Genomic DNA, 16,055 nt, shown 5'->3' with positions numbered 1-16,055 from the left:
AACCCACATGCGATTCAAAAAAAAAACTTTATCTTCAACGAGTCTTAGTTTAGTATGGTTTTTAGAATGTGTGTGTTGCCAAAAGCACCCGATATTTCTGCACAGTTGTAGAGGTGAGAAAGAAGCAGAATACCTTCAACACTTGCTGTGCTAATATCTAGCACATATAATTTCTGTAGCGCCATTTGCTTGGGACTGCCCAGGGACAACCCCGGTGGAACTCCTAGTAAAGGTTCGCTAAAATTCGGAATTGTAAGATGTGGAGGAATAAAATTTGGAGCAACTTTCTCTCCTTTGTATTAGGGTGGGCTTTTGTCGACATCGTGCGGACTTCATAACAGCATCCCATCTAACCTGACCAAATGAGTCGGCTTAACTCGTCTATACTTCTTCAAATAAAGGTTTTTAATTAACGGCCGTTTCTCTTTCCACAAGTGATGATTTAATACTTTAGTGCACTCTTCAAAGCTCATAATTGCTGGTACAAATTTCCTGATTAATACTCGTTTTGCGTGTTTGCTGTACAATATCTGTAGCCTGTAGAACTGTTTGCTGGAGTCCCATTCTTTACAAAAAATACTTAAACTGCTTTCACTTTGGTCAGCAAGACATCAGTAAATGGTATTCTCAGCTACTGTTTCTTTGGCTGGTCTCCCTGACAACCCTTCACATTCTCTCAATGACTGCCGTCACTTGTGCATTGACTATCTATTCAAAACACCCAGATAGAAAATGATAAAAAATATATACAATAAAAAGTGCAAAAAAAAAAAAGAAAAGTCGCAATCAAATGTCTCAACTTGAGAATCGTGATCATACTTCAATGCTTCAACTCAGTTTGTAAATGATGCAAATGTTTTTTGCTGTTAAGTTTGTGACTGTGGCTGCTGTTGGGCTGCCACAGCTCTGTTGAGGCAATGAGCAAGTGGTAGCGTAATCTCAGCGCCTCTAGGTGCATTGTTTGGAAGCCTAAAGAGTCTACGAAAAAGAACAGTAAAAAGCGAAATAAAAAAGCAACCGTGACAATAGCAACAATGGCTGCAATGCAAACGTGGCAGCCACAGCAGCAGCATCATTGGTAGCAGCGTTAAACAGTAGCCGAAACAAGCGAAAAGACAAACTTATCGTTTGAATTATCGACGTTCATTTGCATTTTTATACCAGCGATAAATTCAGTAGGCAGCGACAAAATACAAAAAAAAGAAAATAATAAAAATAAAAATAAATAAATAAAATATAAAATAAATGAAAAAGTTGTTGTAAAAAATTTTCAAGTAAAAAACGCGAAAATCGGTAAAAAGCGGACAATCGCAAGAAAGGCGTGCGAGCCGTATAATTTTTTTCTAAATAAGAAATTTTCACGAAATTCGGAAAATTTGTGGTGCAGCAAATGGTAAATTTACTAAGTGGCGAAGTAGCAGCGGCAACTACAACAATAATACACATTGCAACAACTGTTGTTTGAACAAAAACAAAAACACGATTTAATAGTGTTGCAATAGCGTAGCCACCGGTAAAAGGAACATCTCCAATACACGCGCGTGCGCATGAGGTGGGCGGAGGGTTAAACGGTACGGTGAATAACTGACTGCATTGGTCAAAACCGTGTATTTACTGTTAACTGAAACTGTTAACAAATGCCAGTCTATGAAACGCAGCAAGGAAAGAACTTAGCTCGAGTTGGTTGGCTTTCGTTTGCTTTTCAATGGTTGCAAGACAACTAAATTTTTTTAGCCCCAAACACTCTGAAGTTGCAAGTTTAGTATTTGCCTAAATAGCACTGATCGACAAAGGTTTTGCAATTGAAATTTTGAATCATATCTTTCGGATTCTGTATTTTCGCTAAAGTTTTCCTTTAAAACAGCCTCCAACTGTGAGTATAGCCTACAAAGCTAGTCGTTGTTAGCTTCTCAACAAGCAAAGGAAGTGTATCCATCATCTCAACAGTTTCTGCTGCGTTTGTCGTTCGGAAAGCCAATGATTTGGATTTGACAGCGCCTGTAGATCACGTAATGATGTAATCGATATACCTTTATGAAGTACAATTAAATGTGATATTCATGTCTCCTATGTTTCCGATGTTACGGAACCTCATTTTCTAAATCAAATTCAAAGTGGTCAAAAAAACATGTTGAAGTATTGGAATTAACTATGTTAAAGTCTCAGATTTTTCTTACCACAGATTTTTTTTCTACACATATTTTTCATTTCATTTCATTTATTTTATTTAAGTCATTATTACAAGAACTTTATAGACTACATGCTACTACAGACTACTACATACATTTACTTAAAATTAAATCTTAAATGCCAAGATTCCCACAGGAATAGTAAAATCTATGTCGAGTAATCAGTAGATACGATTTAACCTAGTAAGAGCTCTCGTCATAGGGGCAAAGATATAGGAGTTTGATTTGACTGTGTTGACATTAAACTGATAGTAAAACCGCAAAGTTTTGTGAGAAAAATTGATAATATTTTTTTCACTTCGGGGCAATCAACAGCACCACGAATAAGAACTTGCGCCGGTTAGCATGAGAAAGAAACGACTGTCGCGATTTTGGGAAAATAAAATTTTTATGAAAAAATGTACTTAAACGGTTATTGCAAATATAATTTGATTAAAAAGTATATTCAATTACTTTTTGTTTGAAATTTCAAAAAATTTAAGACAATGGCCAAAAATGGACTCGCTCATATGTACACTATAATTTATAGAAGTCTAAAGCATAGCAAATAATCCATATTATTTTTAAGTTTATTATCAGTTGCTCCCGTAAAAACTGTTCTGAGAATTAGTATAACATTATTTCTTAAAGCTACAGTTTTTAGAACCTTTTTCCGAAATTATTTTAATAATATCTTTCCTTTTGCATGATTTCAAACCACTCTTCCCTCAATTTTTCCAGTTGTGTCAAATATATTGACTCCCCGAAAAGTGCATCCCAATTGCGTAAAAGGAAAATGCGTTTGACATAACCAAGCTGAAGACTTAAAAGAAGGATGACGACTTCATGATCCCAACATGCATATCTTGTGTTTAGTGTAGTAAATCATGCTAATAATTTTTCGCAATGTTTCCGGATATAAGGATATTTACAGATATACCTAGGTAGATAGTCGGAAGTTTGTGAGAGAGAAGATTCATATGAAATTTTCCAAGGAATATATGTATTTGTAGAACATTTTATTCTTTTCTTAAAAGACATTTTAGGTAGTACCAATTGAAGGGTCAATAATGATATACAGTCTGAACTGTATACCCAGAGGAGTGGTGTCAGGCATTTTACGTATGCTGTGTTCCATGCATAAACTAAGGCAAAAAAATTATTAAATAAAAAAATCATTTGGACGAGTGCTGTTATGTTTCATTTATAAAATAAATAATTAAAAAAAAAAATTTATAAATAATTATGCCACCTTCAAACCTGGATGCCAGATATGGATGGTAGAACAGAGGCGGGAATCTATGTGCCTTAATTGAAACAGTCGATTCCGATGGGTTTTTACCTAACAATCTTCCAAGCAGAAACACAAGCCATTGAGATATGTGTGAGGCAATGTCTCCGTAGAAAAATGAGAGCAACCCACGTCTACATAATTTCAGATTGTCAGGCGGCCTTGAAAGCCCTTCTATCAACTATAATCACCTCAAAAATGATATATGACTATACATAAATAATTGGCGCGTACACCCTTTTTGGGTGTTTGGCCGAGCTCCTCCTCCTATTTGTGGTGTGCGTCTTGATGTTGTTCCATAAATGAAGGGACCTACAGTTTGAAGCCGAATCAGAACGGCAGATATTTTTTTATGAGGAGTTTTTTCATAAATTCGGAGGTTTGCCATTGCCTGCCGAGGCGCGACCGCTATTAGAAAAAACGAATGCGCTTCTAATCCTTCCTGAGCCTTTCTGTGGACTTATAAACACATTAACGAACTCCTCAGGAGGTGGGAGGGGAAGAAATTCGTCGGTCAGCGATAAGTGAAACAATTCCTAACGCCGGACAGAGGAATTTCTGGTAAGCTAATTTCACTTAGCAGAGTATATTTAAGACTTTAAGGCTACTTTACGGGCCACTGTAGGCTGAGATACTACTTAAACCAAATTGGCCTCTCTGAGTTCATTATCTGCCATTTCGGACACTGAAAATTCCGAAGACATTCTTTGTCAATGTTCAACATTAGGCAGGCAATTATTATACCATCTTGGTGGTGTTGCCGTGCATCCATGTAAATTATGAACAATAAACCCCAGAATGTGCTAAAATTCTTAAAAACCTTAATATATAGGATACCTCATCAGGCTTTGCAAAATAGATCTCTTTTGGTCGTAGTGTGCAGTAGCCCAATAATAATACTTATATACGAATATTATTTTAAATTATCATTAGTTTCCGGATAGTGCGTTTATTAATTTATTTACCCTTTTTTGATCAATAATATAAATATATATTAATATATTTGCCATGAAATATAATACCAGAATAAAATGGCGTTTAAAAAGTGAGATTCTTCGTCGAAATAATTAAAAATTTGTATGGTCGCAATGGAATATGAAAAAAAATGTCCCTCGCTTTGGAAGCGTCAGTGCAAGCCCCGAAAATACCACATTTTTGAAAAAAAGATTTTCTTCAGAATATAGCTGAGAATTTTTCCAATTTCAAACTCTTTGACTGAGGAAAATTGTTTTATTTGTTTCATAACAAGTTACCGCAATTGTTGTTTTGTGGCCGCTTTTTTCTCTTTCTGTCGTTGTAATTGGCACTAAAGGTATATAGCAATTGTTGCTGCTGCCGAAAAAACGTGATCTCTTTAGAGTTTTTTTGCCGCTAAACCTACTGCTGATGTCCTTTTTATTTTACTCTTTTTTCTACTTGCTGTTGTTGTTATAGTCACAGTTAGATTTTCTGCTCTTTCCGTACACAATTCTAATGGTGTTTTTCAATACGGAAAACAAGATTTTTTCCACTTTGTTATGTGCCATTATTGTTAAACTGCCTTTGTTGTTGTAGCTTAGATGGTTGTTGCTGCAGCTGTTAAATCTCCGCATTCATTGCAGTGGCTACTATTGTTACTTGCAATGGTATGCAATTTTGTTTTTGTGTTTTTTGTGTGTTTTTGCTGTTCTCACTCAACGGCATTGGCATTCCGTGTCTATTTTCATGTTTTTCCATCCCTCCTCCTGCCTGAAGCACCAAAAATCACAATGTGGCTCATCTTTTCCTTCGTTTATCTGTTCTTTTCCACAGAGTAGCTGTGAATTGCGTTTTTTGTTCTTGGCGTTGTTGCCTTGCCGCTCGTTACAGTTGATCGATTGTGGGTGATCCTTTCCAATAGCGGTTCCAAGATCATGTCAGTGTGTCTGCATACCGTAATAATTCTCACACACAGTCGAGCTTCTGCATATGTATGTGAGGTCATAGATTCATGTAGCTATTCTTCTGTTCGCCACTTTGTGTAAATGTTGCTAATAACACATTTGTTGTTTTTTGTATTGGTGCTATTTGGTTCGGTACCCGTTGTGATATGTAGGCGGAGTCATAATGAAGAAATTTGGAAGTGGCTCATTGGAAGTTGCTGACTTTATGAGTATAATAGAATTTTTATATGTGAAGTGCGTAGACGAGCAAAATTAGTTGATCGCTATTCCGAAGGATAAAAGGGTAAACTGATTAGTAGGAATGAACAAAGATTTCCATATATAAAGAGAAATGACTTTTCCATTTCAAATCGGCCAGATAATCAATGCGTGAATTTTTGATTTCTATGAAAAGTGTAAACATTGCAGCTGTGGTCGAAGGCTTCGTTTTGGACCACCCGACAACAAGTTCCGCGAACAACCGCCAGGTGACGCTCTAAGTCATGTGATTTGAGTTCTGTTTTTTTGTTGATTGACGTTTGTAAAAGTCACGCCATCTCGAGTTTATCTCCCGGTGCACATGTTTTCGATTTTTTACAATTTTAAAAATGGTCTCATCAGGTGAGTGAGCACCAATACTGAAAAATCACGTCGTTTTTATGGATTACCACGTTATTGTACGCCACACAATGTTGGCAGATGGTCAGATAGTTAATAGGAGCTATTATTTGGGCGTTATGCGACGTTTTATGGTTTACGTGAAGCAATTGATCAAAAAAGAAGGAACCTGGGGGGAAATCGCTCGTAGATTCTCCACCATGATAAGGCACCGACGCACAGAGCCATCTGATATGACTTCTGCGATTTCGAGTTAAAAAATCACTACGGAAGGAAGTCATAGAAAAATCGTACATGGCTCCGATCGCTATTTCAAAAGCCGAGTTCCAGAAATGTTTCGAGAGCTGGATCAAATGGTGGCATAAGTGCATTGCCGTTGACGGGAAGTATTTACTTTGAAGGCGATAATTTCAATTATGAGGAATTGTATTTTGAATTTTTTGAATAAACTCCAGTATCTTTTTAATCAGGATGGTATATGTATGTACGATTAGTCGATAACTGATGCCAAAATCCTCCAGTCAATCTAGCATTTGGCAGTGGTTCCACTTCCTACCCAATTGATCGCAAACTTTCTTGGTCTTAGTTATGGCATCACACGCTTATTGGGACGAGACTCAAAACTATCTAGAGAATTAGTGTAAAGCTATAAAGGGAACAATACCAGGTAGCTGTGGTGGACGACGGTAGCAATGGTGTAGTGTACACCGAGGTCTGACACCATACCTGTATTTCCCTACTACCGACTGGAAATTTTTATAACATTGGAAGATTGTTTAAGATGCGCCTATAATATAAAATCTAATATAGATTTACTTCCTTTTTTGTAATAAAATTTCACAAGTTAAAAATACTTCTCCAAAGATATGCGTGCATATGCACATTTACGAAATTTCAAATTAGACCAAGAACTCTGATAATTTTTTAGTTTTTCATTCAAAACGTATGCAAAAATTATCTCTATATGAAAGAGGGCATGGTTATTGAACGATTTAACCCATTTCGATTGGAATAGTACTTTATTCCAGTTCCTTCAAAATATTGTGATTTTTTTTAATATACCGGATGAAAGCTGAGGCTGCTGCTGCGAGGTTATATTGTATGTAAGCAAATCTTGTAGATTTCCATTAAGTGCGCATAGTGATGCGCATATTTACGCACCTACACTTCTAAAATTATTGTTTTCTATCACATTTGAGCCTTTACTAGTTGAACTTTGAAAATGATCGAACATTTTTGTAGCTGGGAATGACCATTAAACAATTTTGACGTGATAACGTCTTATAATTCGATTTAACAGGCTGCACGCACGAAAAAATGTGTCGTTACCTTGCTCATTACTGTTCCTATGTAGTTACCTTGCTCATTGCCGTTACCTTGCTCATATTAGTGTTACCTTGCTCATTACTGTTCATATGTAGTTACCTTGCTCATTACTGTTCATATGTAGTTACCTTGCTCATATTAGTGTTACCTTGCTCATTGCCGTTACCTTGCTCATATTAGTGTTACCTTGCTCATTAGTGTTACCTTGCTCATATTAGTGTTACCTTGCTCATTGCCGTTACCTTGCTCATTGCATTGAATGAACTGCAAGCGAAAGAGCGGAACGAACGACAAAGCAAACAAAGCAAACGAACGGCAACGTTCGATATCTTGCTCTCTCTTACTTAAGTGAGCGTATATATGTATGTATGTATATGCGCAAATGTACATATATAAATTCACGTATTTGTATTTGCATATGCCTTCTTATTGATTATTATTAATTTGATTCACTTGAAGAATTTAAAATAAAACCAAGTTTGTTAATAATACCTGTTGTTTTAATGTTATAATTATTAATTTTTTTATTATATATGAAGGAAAAAATGTATGGTAATATTTACCATATACCTTATAAGATATGTTGTCTATACTAATACATATTATAAAGAGGAAAACTTTGTTTGTTTGTAATGAATAGGCTCAAAACTACTAGACCGATTTTAAAAATTCTTTCACCATTCGAAAGCTACATCATCCACGAGTAACATGGATTATATTTTATTTTGGAAATAGGGCTCGAGATATAGGTCAAAACGTGGACCCGGGTAACCTTCGGATGTGTATGTACAATATGGGTATCAAATGGAAGCTGTTGGTGAATGCTTTAGTCCAGAGTATGTTTCATGCTGCTCCGTGACTAGGGTCTCGAGATAGAGACCAAAACGTGGACCCTAGAATGTGTTTGTACAATATGGATATCAAATTGAAGCTGTTGGTGAATGCTTTAGTACAGAGTATTTTTCATGCCGCTCCGTGACTGGGGTCTCGAGATATAGGTCAAAACGTGGACCCGGGTAACCTTTGGTTGTGTATGTACAATATGGGTATCAAATGAAAGCTGTTGATAAGTGCTTTAATACGGGGTAATTTGTTATGTTATGTTATGTTATGTTATGTTATGTTATGTTATGTTATGTTATGTTATGTTATGTTATGTTATGTTATGTTATGTTATGTTATGTTATGTTATGTTATGTTATGTTATGTTATCTTAAGTTATGTTATGTTATGTTATGTTATGTTATGTTATGTTATGTTATGTTATGTTATGTTATGTTATGTTATGTTATGTTATGTTATGTTATGTTATGTTATGTTATGTTATGTTATGTTATGTTATGTTATGTTATGTTATGTTATGTTATGTTATGTTATGTTATGTTATGTTATGTTATGTTATGTTATGTTATGTTATGTTATGTTATGTTATGTTATGTTATGTTATGTTATGTTATGTTATGTTATGTTATGTTATGTTATGTTATGTTATGTTATGTTATGTTATGTTATGTTATGTTATGTTATGTTATGTTATGTTATGTTATGTTATGTTATGTTATGTTATGTTATGTTATGTTATGTTATGTTATGTTATGTTATGTTATGTTATGTTATGTTATGTTATGTTATGTTATGTTATGTTATGTTATGTTATGTTATGTTATGTTATGTTATGTTATGTTATGTTATGTTATGTTATGTTATGTTATGTTATGTTATGTTATGTTATGTTATGTTATGTTATGTTATGTTATGTTATGTTATGTTATGTTATGTTATGTTATGTTATGTTATGTTATGTTATGTTATGTTATGTTATGTTATGTTATGTTATGTTATGTTATGTTATGTTATGTTATGTTATGTTATGTTGTGTTGTGTTATGTTATGTTATGTTATGTTAAAGTATATTCTTCTTCTTCTTAATTGGCGCTAGAACCGCTTACGCGATTTTGGCCGAGTTTAACAAAGCACGCCAGTCGTTTCTTTCTCGTGCTAACCGGCGCCAGTTGGACACACCAAGTGAAGCCAAGTCCTTCTCCACCTGATCTTTCCAACGCAGAGGAGGCCGCCCTCTTCCTCTGCTACCACCAGCTGGTATCGCATCGAATACTTTCAAAGCCGGAGCGTTTGTATCCATTCGGACGACATGACCCAGCCAACGTAGCCGCTGGATCTTTATTCGCTGCGCTATGTCTATGTCGTCGTAAAGCTCATACAGCTCATCGTTCCATCGTCTGCGATATTCGCCGTTGCCAACGTGCAAAGGTCCAAAAATCTTACGCAGAATCTTTCTCTCGAACACTCCAAGCGTCGCTTCATCGGATGTTGTCATCGTCCAAGCTTCTGCGCCATACGTTAGGACGGGTATGATGAGAGTCTTGTAGAGTGTTAGTTTTGTTCGTCGAGAGAGGACTTTACTACTCAATTGCCTACTTAGTCCAAAGTAGCACTTGTTGGCAAGAGAGATTCTACGTTGGATTTCAAGGCTGACATTGTTATCGGTGTTAATGCTGGTTCCTAAATAGACGAAGTCCTTTACAACCTCGAAATTATAACTGTCTACAGTGACGTGGGTTCCGATACGCGAGTGCGCGGACTGTTTGTTTGAAGACAGGAGGTACTTCGTTTTGTCCTCGTTCACCACCAGACCCATTCGCTTTGCCTCTTTATCCAGTTTGGAGAAGGCAGAACTAACAGCGCGGTTGTTAAGGCCAATGATGTCAATATCATCGGCATACGCCAACAATTGTACGCTCTTATAAAATATTGTGCCTGAGCGATTAAGTTCTGCGGCTCGTACGATGCTCTCCAACATCAGGTTAAAGAAGTCACACGACAGCGAGTCACCCTGTCTGAAACCTCGTTTGGTATCAAACGGCTCGGAGAGGTCCTTCCCAATTCTGACGGCGCTGCTGGTGTTGAGCAACGTCATCTTACATAGCCGTATTAGTTTTGCGGGGATACCAAATTCAGACATCGCGGCATACAGGTAACTTCTTTCCGTACTGTCGAATGCAGCTTTGAAGTCGACGAAAAGATGATGTGTGTCGATTCTCCTTTCATGGGTCTTTTCCAAGATTTGGCGTATTGAGAATATTTGGTCGATGGTGGACTTTCCAGGTCTGAAGCCACACTGATAAGGTCCAATCAGTTGGTTGACGGTGGGCTTCAGCCTTTCACACAATACGCTCGCTAGAACCTTATAGGCGATATTTAGAAGACTTATCCCGCGGTAATTGGCACAAATTGCAGGATCACCCTTCTTATGGATTGGGCAGAGCACACTTAAATTCCAATCGGCAGGCATGCTTTCATCCGACCATATTATGCATAGGAGCTGATGCATGCACCTTAAAGTATATTATGTTATGTTAATGTTAACTCATTCTCTATATCCATACAAAATATCTATCAAACAAATAAAATTAAAATTTTCTTTTGAAAATGCAACCATTCAATCAGTATTTTCTTATGACGTTATCACGCTAAGCTATCGTCAGTAAACCGACTTTACAGACAACCTCTTTTTTTAATTTAATTTTAATTTTTTTGTGCTATAATAGTAGTTCCATTTATAAGAAGGTTCCTTAAGATATGCTAATTTTTAAGTGTGTTTTTAATTTTCAGTGTGTTCGGACTATTGGAAATACAGCCAGATGTCAGCCATTTGCTGCACGAGTATTTCTTCTGACCAGTGCATTGTTTTAACAGCAAACCCAATTCAATGGCGTTTCTTTGAACATATGTTAGGCAGAACATCTAAAATTCACTCAGATGAGTTCGTTTTAGCTTAAGAAACTTATAAAAGTTATTAAAATCCCTTAAGAAAATGACCGATTTAAGTTTTTTCAATCGTTTAAGAGAGCCTTGAATAAATAAAGTTAATGGAAAAATTTTAGTGGACTGCCATAAAATCCATTTACCCCGGAAGTTCAATTGATAATATCACTGTCAAAAAAGAAAGCTTATTGAAAAGCTCCAAGAAGTCCCAAATTTGTCAACTGAATGACACTCACAGCTTACAGAGATATGTTAATAACGGCTTTGATGTGTATTGTTGATGGATGCCAAAGGTATTGTCGATGTATCGTTGCAGCATGTTACTTATTTCTTTCCGGGCATAATAATGTATAAACCAGAAAACATTGGAAAATTATTTACCGATTATAATTTTTACATAAATAGATAATGAGGCTCCATTGAATTAAGTTGTTCAGCCAATTGTAAGAGGTGGGCTAAAAAATAAGGTGAATTTTAATTTTTTTCAAAATATATTTATTTATTCATCAATTTCTATTTTATCTCCTTCAAAGTAGTCTCCCTCAGATGTATTACAGTTGTGCAAGCATTTTTTCCAATCCTCGAAGCAGTTCTGATATGCACTTTTTGATATATCCTAGAGCTCTCAGCGATTCGGTTTTTATCTATCGTCGCAAAACGCCGTCCTTTCATGGGTCTCCTCATCTTGGGAACAAGAAAAGGTCGCAGAGGCCAAATCTGGTGAATACGGAGCAAAGACGAGAGAGCAGGTGCATTAGCATTATGCATGAGCCATGCATTTTTTTCCACAATTCGGGCTTTTTTTTTTCGTATTGCTTCACGCAAACGGTGAATAACTTCAAGGTAATACTCCTTATTTACGGTACGACCTTGTGGTAAGAACTCCTGATGCACTACGCCATAGTAATCGAAGAAAACAGTGAGAAAACCTTGACATTTGATCAAACTTGGCGTGCTCTTTTTGGTCTTGGCTCTCCTGGATTCTTCCATTGGGGCGATTGGGTTTTGGTTTCGATGTCAAAACCATATACCCATGATTCGTCAACAGTTATGACCCTTCTACGCAAATCTAGATCATCGTAGACGTCATTCAACAATTCCTGAGCGATGCTCATGGAACGTTGTTTTGGTCAAAACTTAGCAATTTTGGAACGAACTTCGCTGCCACACGCTTCATGCCCAAAATATCCGAAAAGGTTGCATAGTATAAGCCAATCGATATGCCACGATTCTCCATAACAATTTTCTTCACTTTCTCAACATTTTCATCGGTTGTTGATGTGCTGGGGCGTTCAGAGCGAGCGTCGATATTCACATCTTCTCGACCTTCTGTGAAAATCTTGCAGCACTTGTAAACATTTTTTTGACTCAGAGTACTCTCACCGTATGCCACTGTCAACATTTCAAGTGCTTGTGAGCACTTAATTTCGTTTTTTATACAAAATTTAAACCAACTTCTTTGATCCAGTTTTTCGATAGCAGAAAATCGGCAAACACGCAAAACTCTTCTCTTTTTTATGCCTCTCAGAAACCAACTAAACTTGTAATTTTGCTAAAACTGTGAACATCGTCGAGACTAGTGTGGCAACAAAAGTAATAATCGAAAGTGGAATGTACGTAGCTCGCGAAATTTGAAAACTTACCTTATGTTTTGAACACACCTCGTATGTTCGTAAATTAGTGTTATGCCCTCAGATTTGTTTTATTAGAAGTTATTTATGTGCTCCTAGTGTAAATGTTGTAAAATGTAATAAATATAAAACTTACTACATATAAAGCAGAGTACGAGCATATAAGGCAATCGACTTGCTATCTTAAATACGAAAAAAGCAAATAATGAGTTTTATTTTTCTCTCAAAGGAATTCTTATGAATTTTCTTTCTATTTTTTTAGCGATGATGGTTTTAGGCTTGAACTTGTTTTAGAAAAATCATATACTTGTATTTTTATATAAATGGAGATTTTACCCAATTTAGTCTAGTTGTAAATGGAGTCGAATCTCGAACCAGTCCGAAAAAATTCAAAAACTCATCGTGATTAGCCTCGAAAATGCACAGAACTGATCTCAATCTGATCCGTAACTAGTCTCGATTCCGAATTAATCAGCTCTGTTATCGAAACAGACCCCAATGGGCCCACGCTTATATATACGAGTACGTAGCGGCCATTAAAAACCGGCACAAACAATGTCACGATGCACACCACAAATCGGAGGAGGCCAAAACCTAACGATACCTAACGAAGGATGCACGCGCCAATTATACAATATAATATAGGGTGATTTTTTAAGATCTTGAGAACTTAAAATGATAATATAATATAAAACCGAAGTGTTGTTGGAATTATTTTTTAAAATTCAGTCAGCATGGCTCATTTTAGAAGATCGGTAATGCCACCAGTGCTCTATGAACTTCGCGAATAGATTTTGTTTCAAAGTAAATTTCCATAATTTATAAGAGTTGTTTTGGCGTTAATTTATTCATGATGACTATCAAAACTTTACTAAACAGAAATGCCAACACAGTTTGGCCATCCATAGTTATCGATATCGGTAGCCCTCATGCAGCTAAAAAACACCCGATATATACGTATAAAATGAATGCACAAACAAATGTGTGCAAACAAATTTTCATTTATTATTGTTTTATTTACATAATTGAAAGTGAACTAATTTCGGTTCAAGTTCTCATTTCTTTTCCTTTCCCTCAATTCTTAAGTTCTACTTGAACCCGCGATGTACTCGTAAGTAAGCACGACGGTTAAGTATTTAAACATTATGTGAACGGTAAGTAAAACACCAACCTAAGTATGTAAAAAATCTAAGATAAAAATAATATAAATTTTTAAGTGCTGCTGAAGTTACAAATTTTGGGCGGAGAATAGGTGCACCGTTTTACAATGAGTTCGTTTCTTCTTTTAAATTTGGATGCTTTAGCTGTAGGTTTATGACAGTAGATACAAAATTTTATAAATTTCAAGCGTATCTGTGGTATAAGACTCTAGAATCGGACATGTTTCCGTGGCCCATGAAATCGAACTATCAAGATCAAACAATCTCCTGCTAGAAACGACCGATTCACCAATAATATTTGACAATTTTTTAAATCTAAGAATTAAATCCAAAGAAACTGCAATATTTGGAGCACAGATTACACTACTCGTACATCAGATCAATTACTTAGATGGGTACAACTTATAAAAATCACCCAATATTTAAAAAATGATGCTATGTAGGTACTTTGTAAAAACTATATGCCTAATGAACTATCACTTCTATTCAATTATCCTGTCTTTTGCCCTTCCCTACTTAATTGCCTTGTTTCCTCTTTATTTTGCCATTACTAAATTTTGGTACCTTTCCTTATGTTGAAAGTAAACTGAGCCATGGTTTATGATGATTGATTTATTTAGACTGAAATGCAAGCTTTTAGTTTGCAGTTTTATGCCAGCACTAAAATACGGAAATATTTTTTGCGTTGCGTTGCGTTTATTCAAATAAAATAAAAAATAAGTGAAGTAAAGGCCATTGATATGCAATTTGTTAAGATTTGTTAAAGATTTTTTAGGGAATGTGTTTGTTTTTTTGTCGGGACAACTAGCAAGTGCAGCACTCAGACATTAATTGAGTCCATTGACTACACTTGGATTCCCTTTTAATTTTCTTTAAATCTACCCGATCTCCGAAGAAATCTGAGTAGATCTTGTGGTGCCAAGGAGCCAAGATGGTCGCTTCTTAACACATCAGTGCCAAAGACCTCAAACCTGATTCGAGCGAAGGCGGGACAGACACACAGGAAGTGGTCCGCCGTCTCATCCTCCTCTTCACAAGCAGGGCAGAGTACACTGTCTGAGATGCCCAACCTTTCTATGTGCTTTGCCCACAGAAAGTGGCCCGTCATCAGTCCAACCAGCCGTCTACACTCCCCTCTGCCTAATGACAGAAGGGTTTGCGACAGTCGATCGGACATGACAGGTAACATCAGTTTTGTCCATCAGCAGCCTCTCTCAGTCTGCCAAGCTCGCTTATGGGTGGTAGTTACCCATTTGCTAACCGTGGCCGTGATGGCCGCAGAGGGGAGTGGCAAAGCGGGCTCTGGGCCAAAGAAGTTGGCCTCAGAGCCCATCTTAGCTAAGGAGTCAGAGGTCTCGTTACCCGCGAGCACCAGGCTACCGACATAGTTCAGCCTGGATTTAGAGGACTTCACTACCCCTGATGTGGTTGGAGGGCTGTCTAAGGCCATAAGCGCAGCTTGGCTGTCGCTGCAGACACATATAGATCTGCCTCTCCATCGTTTTTCCACAACAAAGTCCATCGCTTCTGGAACTGCATACACCTCGCTTGAAACACAGATGCATGCATTCCAAGAGAAAAGTGTAGTTTTGTCCCGCTGGATTCCACGTAGACCCCAGAGCCAGAGCCATGCTCGGTCCTGGAGCCATCCGTAAAAATGCGAAAACAGTGTTTACCGGGCTCATTTTCTGAGTCTCCCCACAACTGAGTCTCTGGTAGCACTACACTGTATTTCTTTTCAAGTACGACTCTTGATGGCATGGAGTCAAGGGGCATGGAGAGAATCGTTGGATCGATGTCCATGCCTTCTCTGTGTTCCAATGCCGGACAAGGGCCGTACCAGTTCCCACTGTGTTTCAGTCTGCAGATGGCCTTCAAGGCCTCTCCTTGGATGAAAGCATCAAGTGGTGGTTAACCAATCAGAGCATCTAGTGCCGGGCCTGAAATAGTCGGAAAAGCTCCGGTACAACAGATGGCCACAGTGCGTTGTAGTCTGGATAAGGTCCTCCTGACTCCCACTACAGAGAGTCTACTCATCCAGACCACTGATGCATAGGTGATAATGGGTCTAATCATAGCCGTGTAGATCCATAGGACCTTGCTAGGAGAGAGACCTCACGTTTTCCCAAAGACACCTTTGAACTGCCAGAAAGCTGTCAGTGCTTTGGATGTCT

This window comes from Anastrepha obliqua, chromosome 5, assembly GCF_027943255.1.
Source record: "Anastrepha obliqua isolate idAnaObli1 chromosome 5, idAnaObli1_1.0, whole genome shotgun sequence".
NCBI classification, from domain to species: Eukaryota; Metazoa; Arthropoda; class Insecta; order Diptera; family Tephritidae; genus Anastrepha; species Anastrepha obliqua.
Note: the sequence above shows the minus strand (reverse complement) of the source record.